We start from the raw sequence: 13,508 nt of genomic DNA on the forward strand, positions 1-13,508 counted from the left end.
CCTCATGTGTTGTTATAAAGATATATAGAAATAAAGTGTGTGAAATGCTTAGCATAGTTTTTGACACATAGTGAGCACTCAGTTAATGTTACCTCTTGTTACTTATTACACCTGGCCAGTGCAATTCAGCAGACAGTTACTGATCTAGAGGCCAAGACCCTGTGTTGGAGGTAGAGATGAGTCAGAGAGAGTCTGAGCTCTCCAGGAACCCAGAAAAGATTCTAGTTTCCCTCCATGGATCGTTCCAGGCACTAACAACCCTGTCACCCTATCTGAAATACTTCATTGCCTTTAACCTAATCCCTCCAGCTTCAGCTCTATTCCATCCGCTACCCCCCTCCCCCACTTTGTTTCTCCGCTTGGTGGAGAAGAACATTGGCCTTTACCTAACTAAGGCCCTTAAGAGCCATTATTACAGGATGACTCCGTTGTCTCTTGCTTTCTCTGAAATAGCCTTTGTTCTTCTAAAATTTTAGTTTTTATTTTGATAGCTCTTTAATTTTCCTTGTAGTTTTACTGTCACGTTCTTTTGTTATTTTTCTTGTGGAGACCCCTCTTTGTCACTACCTTTAGCACTGGAGTGGATTCTTTTCAAAGCTGGGGGCAGTATTTCCTCTCTTTCTGGGTCTCATGCAAAGGGTGATTGCACAGCCTGAGTTAGGAATGGTAAAACACGGTTCAGCTTCAATTGATTGGTAGTGGCTGTTGTGTGCCCTATTGAAAGGGATTCTAAAGCCATGCCTGGGCTTAGCAGTGCTGGCATGGATTAGTGATATCTGCCATGGTGGAACAAATGCTATGGATTTGCCTCGAGGGTCTTGGGCCCTGGATATGTGGTGCAGCCTTTTTTTTTTTTTTTTAAAGATTTATCTATTTTTGAGAGTGAGAGAAAGAGTGATGTGAGTAGGGGGAGGGGCAGAAGGAGAGAGAGAATCTCAAGCAGATTCTGTACTGAGCAGTTTAAGCACGGAGCCCGACGTGGGGCTCGATCTTGACGACCCTGAGATCATGACCTGAGCCCAAATCAAGAGCCAGCTGTGTTAACCAGCTGAGCCACCCAGGTACCCCATATGTGGTGCAGTCTTACTGGTTTTCCCAGAACCTAACAAAGCAGTGGTTTCCATTGTAGACCAGAATGAGTTGAGACCAAGTAAGGCTGCCCACTGCAGATGAATAGTCAGCAAGAGCTAAGATGGTTGCCAGGGCAGTCTGACTCAAGGCAGTTCGGAAAAGTGAATTCAGGTATCTGGCTGGTCATCACATTCATCTGGGCCAATTGGTTGTCCTACTCTTGACTGAAAAATTGCTTTTGCCTTTTTGACCAGGAGCAGTGTCTTTGGGTAACCATGACAACTGCTAAATCTCAAGTTGGCCAATAGACTCAAAAAAGTTTCCAAACCATACTTCTTAGTGCCAAAGTTCATTTTCTTATGACTGCCATGCATTGAGCACCTACTGTAAGCCTGGTGGCTCTGTAGAGAGGAGGTGATTTTTTGTGATTCACTGATGAATAGTTTTACTTTAAAAAAATTATGTGTTTAGTTTAAACAGTATTAGAGGAATGTTTAGGGTAGTGATAAACACCTGCTTATAAAATAAGTTCAGTTTATTAAAAAATGACTTGATTTAAAGAAAACTATAAAGGGATAACAGTGTAAGGAGAAGGTAGGCTGTGGTCTCCATTTTACAAACAAGGAAACTGATAAAGAGATGGTTAGTCATCTGCTCAAGATGGCTGGTAAGTTCAAAAATCATTTTGAAAGCACTCAGTGGTACCATCCTGGGTCAAGTTTCATACCAAGTGATGGATGTAGCTGTGTTTTCTGAGCTCTAGGGTTTGTCACAGAGACAGATGGGGGCAGGGCTTGAGCTGTCTCTCTAACAAACATATGGCACAAGAGTTACCGGAAAGGACAGGCACCTTAAAATCACAGGCGTGTATTTTGGAGTATGGAGGAGCTGGGTTAGCACCCACATCTGCTCCTTTCTAGCTGGCACTCTTGGGCAAGTAACACCAGGAGCTTCAGCTCCCTCCTCAGTAAAGTAGAGGTAAGAGTGATGTCTGGTTTGGAGGGTTGTTGGGGGATCAGAAGAGGTCACATGAATAAAGCTCTTAGCACAGAGCCTGGCACAGGCAGAGCACAAAGAGAGTGGCCCTGGTTAGTATGTGTGAGTGTGATGACCAGTCCTGCGAAGGTGATGAACTGAATTAGGCAAAGGCCTGATGACGTGGAAGAAGAAGCACAGGCAAGTCTAGGCAGGGGATTCTCCCGGTCTATTTCTGGAGGACGGGAGAACTGGCTCTAGAAAAGACCTCTGACTCACTTATACTCTGTCAATGAAAGCGTCCCTAACACTGTTGTCTGATATACATGTGAAAGTTGTTAATGTAGACTAGAGCCTAAAAGTTCTCATTACAAGGGAAAAAAAAAAAATCCTTTTTTTTTTTTTTTGGCTTTCTCTTTTTTTTTTTTTTTTTTAAAGATTTTATTTATTTATTTGAGAGAGAGAGAGAGAGAGAGAATGAGAGAGAGAACACGAGACGGGGGAGGGTCAGAGGGAGAAGTAGACTCCCTGGTGAGCAGGGAGCCCGATGTGGGGCTCGATCCTGGGACTCCAGGATCATGACCTGAGCCGAAGGCAGTCGCTTAACCAACTGAGCCACCCAGGCGCCCCTTGGCTTTCTCATTCTGTTTGAGGTGATGGATGCTAAGTAAGCTTATTGTGGCTATGATTTCATTAATATATGTAAGTGAAACCCTTAATGCTCCACTCCTTAAATTTACACAGCCATGTAGGTCAATTATATCTTAATAAGACTGGGGAAAATGGTGACCTAGGCATCCCAGTTTTGTTAGGAGATACCTCAGGCTTCCCTCAGGTTCTGACATAGACCCCTCCCTGTGTGCCCAAGGAAAAGCCACTTCCTTTCTCAGGGCCTCAGTTTCCAGATCTGCAAAATGAGCCCATTACCAGTAAGGCAATAATAACAAAATAGTATCATAGCTCACATCTAGTGAAGGTGAGTGGTGGTTTAAGAGCCACGCAAGACAAGGAAGGGCTCTCTAGGGAGAGGGAGCTGCATGTGCCAAGGCAAAGAGGCATGAGAGAGGAAGATCCACCACCATTTTCTCATTGCCCCTGACAGACATGAGTGCCTACTCTGTGTCAGGTCCTGAACCCCTTCTTTCATATTCATGAAGCAGTTTTTCAGGTCTGTAATATCAAACATCACCTAATACTATAATATCTAAAATTAAAGATATCACGTAGGTTTTATTAGAGCTGAGCACATTTATTAGTAACAGTTACCTTAATCAAGCATCTACCAGGTGCGGCTCACTTGTTAGAAGTTTTACTTGCATTAAATTGCATCCTCACACTACATTAGGAGATAAGTACTATTAATATCCCCATTAAAGGGACAAGAATACTAAGGCTCAGTGGGCTAAGAAACTGGCCCAGTCAGACATCAAGTGTATGCTGGACTCAGGATTCAAAAACAATTTATTAGACTTTAGAGCCCATTTGATACACGTGCTTGTCCAGATGCTTCTGTAATTAGCTCTAGTGAACTGACCATTATATAGAAATAGACCAGTTTGTTCTTTCTCTTTCTTTCCTTTTTTTTTTTTTTTTTAACATAGTGTGTATCAGCTGGCACTCTCCATTGCCCTTTCCATTATTGAATGATGCTCCACACTGGCTAATTCTCCCTCGTATTTGTCCTGGGTGCTCAGTTTGGGCCCACATTGCCCATCCCCTGACTTCCTGCTGGTGACTGCCTTGCATACAGGATGCTCATTTGTTTGTGCTGTTTTGTGGACCCAGGGTAATGGTCAATGGGTGCCAGGGGACCTACAGGAAGTCAGAGGCTTCCGGACTCTTCATCTGGAGTTCACTGGGGTGTCAGAGGCTAATTGTGGCTCTGCTCGGGTTGTTGCTGTTTGATTAAACATCTTGTGCTAAGCACCATCCATCTGCCTCCCAATAGCTGCCAGGGGTAGGTATTTTTAGCTTCGGGCAAATAGCTTATCAATTGTGCATACAAAACGCAGTCAACACAAAGCCTTCATTTTCTGTTGCCTGTCTTCCTCCATGCAGCAAGGACAAAGGAAGAATTAAAGTTAGTCCTCACTTATTCATTCAACAAACATTCACTGAGCCGCCCACCATGAACTAGGTGCTGTGCCAGACATGGGAGATGCAGCAATGTGGAAACACACAAGTGGATAAAGTCCACACGGAGCTTACAAATCTATGTTGACCAAGTAGAATTCTGTTCTGCTCTCTACTAGCTCTGTGGCCTTGGGTATGTCACGCATTTCTCTGGGCCTTTTTGCATTAAAATAGCATGTGCTGGGCATGTGCTATGTGCCATTCCCAGGGCTGAGGCTGCTGATGAGGGGAGGTAGGTTTCTCCTCCCTAGCAAGAGAGTCAGAAGGGCAAAGAGGTTGCATGACCGAGCAGCAAGTGTGAATGAGGCTGGTCTAGGCATTTTCTCTGGCCCATGGAGAGAGAGCGGCAACAAGGCACACCACTGGGGCCAGGGAAGGCTGCACAGAGGCATGAAGGAGGAGACCAGGAAGACGGGCACTTCAACATCCAGGAATGGCATGAGCTAAGGAGGCAGGACTGTGGGTGGCACAGTCAAGAGCTAGGAACATAATAGATATAACAGATAAATTAAATAATTCTTCAGCCAATGATCCATGCTGTCTTTCTAGCCTGAAGGCTTCCCTTCTCAGGGGCTACTTCCTAGGGACAGCTGGTTGCCCTGAAGCTAAGGCTGTGTATAAACGGCAGCAATTAGTTGGCGACTTTGTACCTCCAGCTGCTTTCCAGTATTAGGTCTGTGTCAAGGGTCTCCAACTTAAAAAAAGGAAAGGCACTCCATGAGAGATGATGGACTCTGAAAAACAAACTGAGGGTTCTAGAGGGGAGGGGAGTGGGAGAATGGGTTAGCCTGGTGATGGGTATTAAGGAGGGCACGTATTGCATGGAGCACTGGGTGTTATACACAAACAACGAATCATGGAACACTACATCAAAAACTAATGATGTAATGTATGGTGATTAACATAACAAAAAATTAAAAAAGTATTATAAAAAAGTGATTAAAAGAAAAGGAGAGGCAGTAACGTGGTATCAGGAAAAACCCAAATATTCACTAGTATATAGATTCCAGAGCGTGTTGCTATGATTAATCTACCTACATGCAGTTCCATTGCTATAAACACCAGTGGAGCTGACCACAACTGTAATGCCTGCCACTTTGACGATTTGAGAGGCATTTCAGGGGCTCCCAGAGTCATTCCAGAAAGACAAGGGCAAAGAGAACAGATTCTAGAGCCAGACCGCTAGAGTTCAAACTAGCTTCTGCCACTTTTTAGTTGTGCCATCCTGGACAATTTACTTAACCTCTCTGTGCCTCAGTTTACTCATCTATGAGAAGAATGATGATACGACACCTATCACAGGCTTCTGTGAACATTGAATGAATAGGAAAAATGCCTAGAATAGTGCCCAGTACCATGCATGCTCTATAAATTTTACCATCATTACCGTTAGGTTAGAAATCTTGAAGGGTAGGAAGTATTACTACTTTGCTTATTGTTGCTAATATATTTCTAACCTCATATACGGTTTCTGGCATGCAGTAGCTGCTCAATAAATTTTCTGTTGCATGAATGACTACAGATATAGATTAACACAACATCATAGACATGCAGAAGTGCTGGTTAACAGTTTTGAATAGACTGGAAGATTACTAAGGGTTTACTGCAGAAAATGAGTCAGGCGATGCAGATCAATGGCAACTGGAAATTAATTTATAGTGTTCAGTATGAGAGAGATCTTTTTGAGACTGTCATTCTCCCCTGAAGAGGTTTTGTGCCAGAATCTTCCACGTGAATCCAGTTTACTTCAGCATAAATTTAGTGATGCCCAACTATGTGCCAAGCCTGGAATAGGCTCTTGGGAGTATAAGACCCATTCCTTGGGCTCAAGGTCCTCTGAACTTACTGAATAAATCATTTCAAGGCCCCATGGGGAATCATTTTAAACTTGCTGCTCTCCCATCAATGGCTGTATCTGAGGGTTTGAAAACTCAAATGGCAACAGGGCCAGGCAGGTAATATCAATTTGTGAAGTGGGCATGCAGGGGCCTTTTAATGAACTGGACAGTTCATGTCCCCTTCAAGAGGGTAGCCACTATTTAGTTCTACCTGGTGGTTTCCCATGAGGGAATGACAGCCATCTGTGGCCAGGTCTTCCAGTGTTTCAAGAGAGGCTTGCAAACAACACACACACACACACACACACACACACACACACACACACACACACACACACACACACACACACACACAAAAGACAGCCATCTGTGGCCAGGTCTTCCAGTGTTTCAAGAGAGGCTTGCAAACAACACACACACACACACACACACACACACACACACACACACACACACACACACACACACACACACACACACACACACACAGTGACCTGTGGGTAGTTGGTTTGAGGCCTCTGCTCTAGCCAAAATCCAGGGTCTTTGCATGACCAACCAGATACCTCACACCATCAGCTCCCTCTGCAACCCATGAAAATGCACCTTGCTCTTTATGAGCGGTTGCCTGAATGCACAGTACTCTTTTTTTTTCCTTCATAGCATTGCATGGGCTATTTCTTCTGCCTGGAATGCCTTCCCTGCCTACAGCTCTTAGGCTGGTAGACTTTTTGTTTTAAAAACCTTCCCTGATCTCAGTATGCTGAGTCAAGCACCTCATTGGCTAGAGTATTTAACACATTTTTGTAATGATCTCCTTCAGAATCTTTATTACCCATTCACTTGAGAGCCCTTGGAAGGCAGGGACTGTATCTCTTTTCTCTGAACCTTGAAGATTTGCAGGGTAGTCAGAGAGTACGTACTCCATCAACGTTTGTGGAGTAAGAGTGACGGATGGATGGAGGGATGGACGGGTGGATGGATTCCCCATGGCAGTCTCTGTGGAACATTTATCTGCTTGCTGTCACTTGTGTGATATTCCATTATATGCATGATAACTTGATCTTATCCCTTCCTTCTGCTTTCTTCTCTCCAAACCCAATCTCTCTAGGTAGTTTCTTGAGAACTTTTTCCTCTTACCTCCTATGATGGCTGGTGGATCTGAGTTCACATTCCGCATTTACTTGCCTGAGCATGATACTTAACTCAGTTTCCTCATCTGTGTAATGAGGATAAGAACATTTCTCCGTAGGGCTTGTTAAGAAAACTGAGCATTTATACCATCCCTTGCATGTTGCAGATACTCAAAATATTATTTGTTTATCCACTGAGTGTGATAGTCCGTTTCTTCCGTAGAGCACTGACCCTTTCCCTTGTTGAAAAGTGGAGAGGTTAAGAGCACTGATTCTGAAACCAGGCTTCATGGGCTTGAATCCCAAGTTTGCCAGTTTCTTGCTTTGTGATCCTAAGTCTCTTAAATACTCTGTGCCTTATTGTTCCTTATCTGTAAAATGGGGATAATAATACCTGTCTTATAGGGTTCTTGTGGGAACTAAAGCAAATGCTTAGAAGAATACCTGGTACATAGTGAGTGCTCAATAAATGTTATTTTTGTCGCTTACCAGTCCGACCCAAGAGACTCTGCAGTGAGCTTCTCTCTCTCTCTCTCTCTTTTTTGTTTTGCATTATCACAGACTACTCAGGCCAGCCTCCCTCCCCTTCTATCACAGATTCTGACTCCCTGCTGTGTTCAGGCACCTTTCCACAGCTGTGGATGTCATGGTAAACCAGAAGAAATGGTTTCTTACTTCCTGGAGCTTCTAGCCTGGCAGAAGCCAGACAGAAGCTCTGCAACAGCAGAAAACAGCATGCAATGGGAGCATTTAAGAAGGGGTAACAATCTAACCTCGAGGATCAGGTAAGGCTTCTTGGAGGAAGTGGCATGTGTGCAGTGACATGGAGGAGTAGGAACCAGTCAAGTGATTGGGGAGCAAAGTATGCCAACAAGAGGGAACAGAATGTGCAAAGGCCAAGAGACAGGAGAGAGAGAATGACAATTGGAGCAGCTAGAAGTTCAGCATGGAATGGAGGTCATAGACTGGAGGCTTATGGGGTAGATTTCACGCTGCAGACGTGTCTTTAGGATTTCTGATTCAGTTGTCATATCTACAAATTGGAGTATTTCACATCTAGTTGAAGATTTGAGTTTCTTTTGAAAATCAGGAGAGGCCACGCTGGGTGACATTTCCATGTGGGGGTGTCCTCCAGCTCAACCAGTCCCCACCAGACCTCAGCCTGTCCCTGCCCTGGAGAGAGAGCTGGGGTTGGGGGAAGTCTGGCTGGGGAAGAGGTGGAGAAATAGCAGCATCCGATTCGAATGATTCAAACAGCTTTGCAGCCTGGTTTGAGTTGAATTTGTCCTGAGGAAATGGAGAGTCATCGAAGGGCTTTAAGCATTGGGGGTTTTGCTAAGTAAGATGTTTGTTATTTCTGTATCAAACCACAGACATCCAAGAGGGCTGTGGGGCGGGGGTGAGGCATGGGGGAGATAAAGAACAGAGGGTCATTTATAAACCTCATTGAAACATGGGTTGTATTGTAGCTTCCTCATATATAAAATTTGACAGGAGCCATCAGAAATGCTTGAGAGGTAACATCTTTCTGCATAATTTGTCCCCCTTTCCCCTCTTGGGCTGGCAGGGGAAGGTTCCACAGGATCTGGATATTCAAGATCATTGGAAATTTCCCTGCTGCACACCACCCTGCTGCATGCTCTCCAAGGCCACGGTCCTGGTGGATGTTCTATTCCACCATGGGACCTGCATTCTCCCAGCAGATGCATGGTTGAAGTGGCAGCACCTATGTCAGGGGATGGGGATGGACAAGGAACAGGCCATGCCCAGGAGACAATGTCTAATTACCTGGGGGCCTTGGGAAGCAATTTTCTTGGGTTGGAGAAATTGGTTTTTGTGCCTCCAGCCCATGCACACAGCTGAATGACATGTAGGTCAAGGAGGCATAATTATATGGAAATGGTTTTATGTTTGGGAACTTCTAAAAATCTACCTCTGCACACTGGGAGGTGGCAGAGAGAGAGTAGCTTTTATTCTGCCCAAGCTGAGTTCAGCAATGAAGGATGGCTTCCTTCATCATAACTTTGGAGGGGTCTGTTTCTTTTCTGGCTTTGGGAATGCATGCTTCAATGTCACAGAGAAAAAGAAGCAGTGCCTTCTTGGCATGCTGGTAATGAGCATGGGCACTGGATCTAGATCTGACATGTTCTTGCTGTGTGACCTTGGGCAAGTTACCTAACTTCTCTGTGCCTCCATTTGCTCATCCGTAAAATGGAGCTGATTGTGAGGACTAAGTAAGTTAATGCATAGAAAGTGCTTAGAAGGGCGCCTGGGTGGCTCAGTTGGTTAAGCGACTGCCTTCAGCTCAGGTCATGATCCTGAAGTTCCCGGGATCGAGTCCCACAGCGGGCTCCCTGCTCAGCAGGGAGTCTGCTTCTCCCTCTGACCCTCCCCCCTCTCATGTGCTCTCTCTCTCTCTCTCAAATAAATAAATGAAATCTTTAAAAAAAAAAGTGCTTAGAAGAGTGTAGGCTGCCCAGTAGACACCACTAGAATTGTGCCCTCTGCCCCCCATCCATCCCGTTTCACTCACCATTTCTGCCTACCCTATGTCCCAGCTGAGAGGAGCCACTGTTCCTGAAGCTCCCCAAATATGCCACATTCTCTCCAGCCTTTGAGACTTCACCTATGCAGTTCCCTCTTTCTATAACACTTCCCTCATCCATTTTGTCTGGTTGGTTCTTGTTCTTGACTTTCCATGAGCCAGCTTGTCCAGTCCCCAGATTGGTGCCCCTTATGCTTTGCTGTACCCCTTGTCTATAACAAAACAAACTGCCTCTCTTTCTCCTCTGAGCAGAAATATCATTCCCAAGAGAGAACAGGGAAAGTGTCAGTAGGAAAAGCAAGTGGGTTTTTTTTCCTTTAGAATAAGAGAAAATGTAAATAATAATAGCAGTAATAGAAGTAATGATGCTGATGATGAGAAATGTGTATCTTCTTCAGCCACAAGGGAAGTGGTCTTAATAGTGAAAATAATAGCTTCCATTTAGCAATCTTTTATATGCTAGAAACTGTGATAAGTGGTTTGCACTTAGTTACTGCTATTCCCCTTATTTTTAAAGGTGGGTGTTCTTCTATAGAAAGGAATTTAGGATTAGTTTACAGACTTGCCCAAGGTTACATAGCCAGTAAGTCACACAGCCAGGATTTAAACTCAGGTCTGTCCACCTGCAAAGTGTTAACTGCTACATTCTTTAAGAAGGCAGAAGGCCTTGGGACCACTGCTTCCAATGACTCCTAAGTCAGCTGCAGGTCAGAACTTGTGCCTACTGGCCTGCTAGTCTACCCTGACATGAGCACCATCATTGGGTGCTTCCTACTCCAGGATGCTGGGCCTTCCTTGCTGCCCTAGGGAAAAAGGCCTTTCCCTGCCTGTCCAGGGTTTCCCAGAATGACTAGGACACTCCTTGGTTGAACAAGGAAGGGATGGGCTGCTTTCTTGGCAGAGAGAACCGCAAGTGCAAAATCAAGGAAGTGTGAAAGCATGCTTTGTTTGTAGAACCGTAAAATGACAGGCTTGGCTGGTGTGTGGACCAGAGGGAAATGAAGAATGAGCATTCAAGAATCCAGTGTGATAACCTCAGTGAAATTGCTCTGCAAACTCCCAAGGTTGTTGTGGGGACGGAAGGAGACAACGCTTGGGAAGCGGCTTTACAAACTGGAAAAGCGTTAGACAAATGTTAATTATCACAAATTATTTCACAGGTAGTGTGATTGGTATTGGGAGCAAGATAACAGAAAATTAAAATATCTGGTAATTTCTCTTGAATCCACATTCTCAAAAGCATTCCTAAATGAAAAATTCTAATTTCATTGCTCTCATCTCCTTTTTTTTTTCAGATGAATAGATTGTAAAAGATTTCAGAAGCAATAAAAATTCAGTCAGTTTCCTGGTCATTATCAATTATACTGCCAGATTTTGAGACTTGCAGTAATTTTTTGTTGCCCACCTTTAAAACCACATCAGCTAATTCTTGATCCAAATATCTCTTAGAACCTTCTTGTCTTTTCTATCTCCTTGGTCATCCTGATGCTGGGGGTTCTCGGAAGGCAGGTCTGTATCTGTCTCATTTTGGGCCACATTCTTAGTGTTTAGTACAGTCCCTATACATGGTAGGTGCTTGACGGTTATTTGTTTTGTGCAGCACTGAGCCTAGATGGCATCGTATTACACTTCAGTTACTGCAGGAACTTAGCTCTGCTTTGGCCCTTGCCCCTCTGTTTCTGAAGCAGTCTGTCTGCATTTGCTCTAAAACTCAATCCATTTTCCTCATTCTGGTAAAATACTATTGGTAAAACTAATTTAACCAGTTAATATTAAATATTAAAGCTGCTAACAAAGAATCCAGATGTACAGTTTAGCCCAAATGATAAAGTAGATAACTAAAATAAGGGGTATAACTATTCAAGAAGGCATCATCATCATCATTATTATTTGCTGATAATATAATAGTATGCTTACAGAACTCAAGAGAATTAGCTGAAATGTTATTAGAACCAGGAAGAGTCCTCAAGAGGACCAAAGCCTAAATGTAATAACAATAGATGACTACAAAATGGAATGGGAAGAAGACTCCATTCACGAGACTCTTAAGTGCCAACACCCTCAGAGGCTACACTCCCAGGACAGGTGAAAGAAATGTCCTCCTTTTCAGCCTTGGGCTGTACTTTGTCTCCTGTATCCCCAAAGTCTTCCAAAGTCTCTCACAAAACTGTTCTGTTGGCTCTGGTTCTTACCAGTGTAAGAAATAAGGCGCACACCCAGTTGGCCTGATGGGGGAATTAGATGCCACCTCCATTATCATGCTCATACCCCTCTCAAGGAAGATTTTTCTCCCTGATTCCTGATTTCTACCTGATTCTACCTCCAACATGGACAGCCTTTACAATTCTATAACCCGTGCCTCAACCCCCCCATCTCCATTTCAGTAGAAGAGATCATGGCTTGCTTTTTTTTTTTTTAATTAAGATTTATTTATTTATTTGAGAGAGAGCGCACGTGCACGTGCGAGTGGGGGGGATGGGCAGAAGGAGAGATAGAGAGGAGAATCCCAAGTAGACTCCCTGCCCAGTGTGGAGCCCGAGGTGGGGCTCGATCTTACCACCCTGAGATTACAACTTGAGCTGAAATCAAGAGTCAGATGCTTAGCCAGCTGAGCCACTCAGGGGCCCTGAGATCATGGCTTTATTTTTTATTTTTTATTTTTTAAGATTTTACTTATTTGAGAGAGAGAGAATGAGAGATAGAGAGCACGAGAGGGAAGAGGGTCAGAGGGAGAAGCAGACTCCCTGCCGAGCAGGGAGCCTGACGTGGGACTCGATCCTGGGACTCCAGGATCATGACCTGAGCCGAAGGCAGTCACTTAACCAACTGAGCCACCCAGGCACCTGAGATCATGGCTTTAATGAAAGCACCCACCTCGGTGATCCTGGAATCAAAGAACCTTCCTGACCGAAAGTACTATTAGTGCATCTGAGCAGATGGCTACACGGACTCTTGCTCCTGATGTCTGGGGCAGAAGCCTGGCTTTGCATAGCACTAACTGTGACTGCACTTAACAGTTTACCATGTGCCTCAGTCTCCTCATCTATAGAATGGGAGTAATAGTACCTATTTCATGGGGTTAGAAGGATTAAACTAGTTAATTCATGGGAAGTTCTTGAAACAGTGCCCAACGGGTAGTAGGCATTCCTTTAATGTTAGTTATAATTATGGTAAACGACTGTTAGTTTAGTTTCTAGCATCAAGGCTTCAGCAACTGTACTATCCAAACTTCAGCCATGGATCCTGCCACATGGGGGGATGTGGTGGTGGAGGCATGAGTACAGTATTTGACCACTGGTTTGGGGCTTCTACATCATCCTGAGCTTCTTTTCTGAACAGCAAATTATTACACTATAGGGTAGTAGGTTGAACATTTTAAAAGTAAAAATTGGTCAAATATTGATAATTTCACATAGTACAACCTTATAATTTTCAATTTACTTGTTTTGCCCACTGGGCAGTATGTATATCAATGGGCAAAATTCATTTGTCTCTCTCATTCCCAGCCCTTAGCAAAGGTTCTCATGTGAAGGAGATGCTCAGTACATGTGTATGATGAGGAAACAGACTTGTGGTCAGAACTCACATTGCATACTGGTTCCCAGATAGGAGGAAGGTGAGTTCCAGACAGTAGGGGCAAAAAGTCTGCCCTGATTAACCCCTACTGCATTCCCAACACTGCCCTCCAACACAGGACTGGGGTTAATTTCTTCCTCTTTGTCCCCTGGTACATGGGCTTCCTTCTAGCTTACCTCTTACTAGTCTTCATGCTAGTGTGGGTTACTTCTTCATCTCTCCAACTAGATTGTGTCCTCC

General features: G+C 44.2%; 1 protein-coding gene and 1 long non-coding RNA gene across 2 annotated transcripts in view; one reads left to right on the forward strand and one right to left on the reverse strand.

Annotated features, from left to right (window-relative positions):
• The window catches only part of LOC113933180, a 214,298-nt gene that overhangs the window by 118,446 nt on the left and 82,344 nt on the right, over positions 1-13,508 (forward strand). The gene's annotated exons all lie outside the window — the stretch shown is intronic.
• The window catches only part of GPR139 (G protein-coupled receptor 139), a 39,918-nt gene that overhangs the window by 10,375 nt on the left and 16,035 nt on the right, over positions 1-13,508 (reverse strand). The gene's annotated exons all lie outside the window — the stretch shown is intronic.

The sequence above is a fragment of the Zalophus californianus genome, chromosome 10 (genome assembly GCF_009762305.2).
Source record: "Zalophus californianus isolate mZalCal1 chromosome 10, mZalCal1.pri.v2, whole genome shotgun sequence".
Classification (NCBI taxonomy): Eukaryota; Metazoa; Chordata; class Mammalia; order Carnivora; family Otariidae; genus Zalophus; species Zalophus californianus.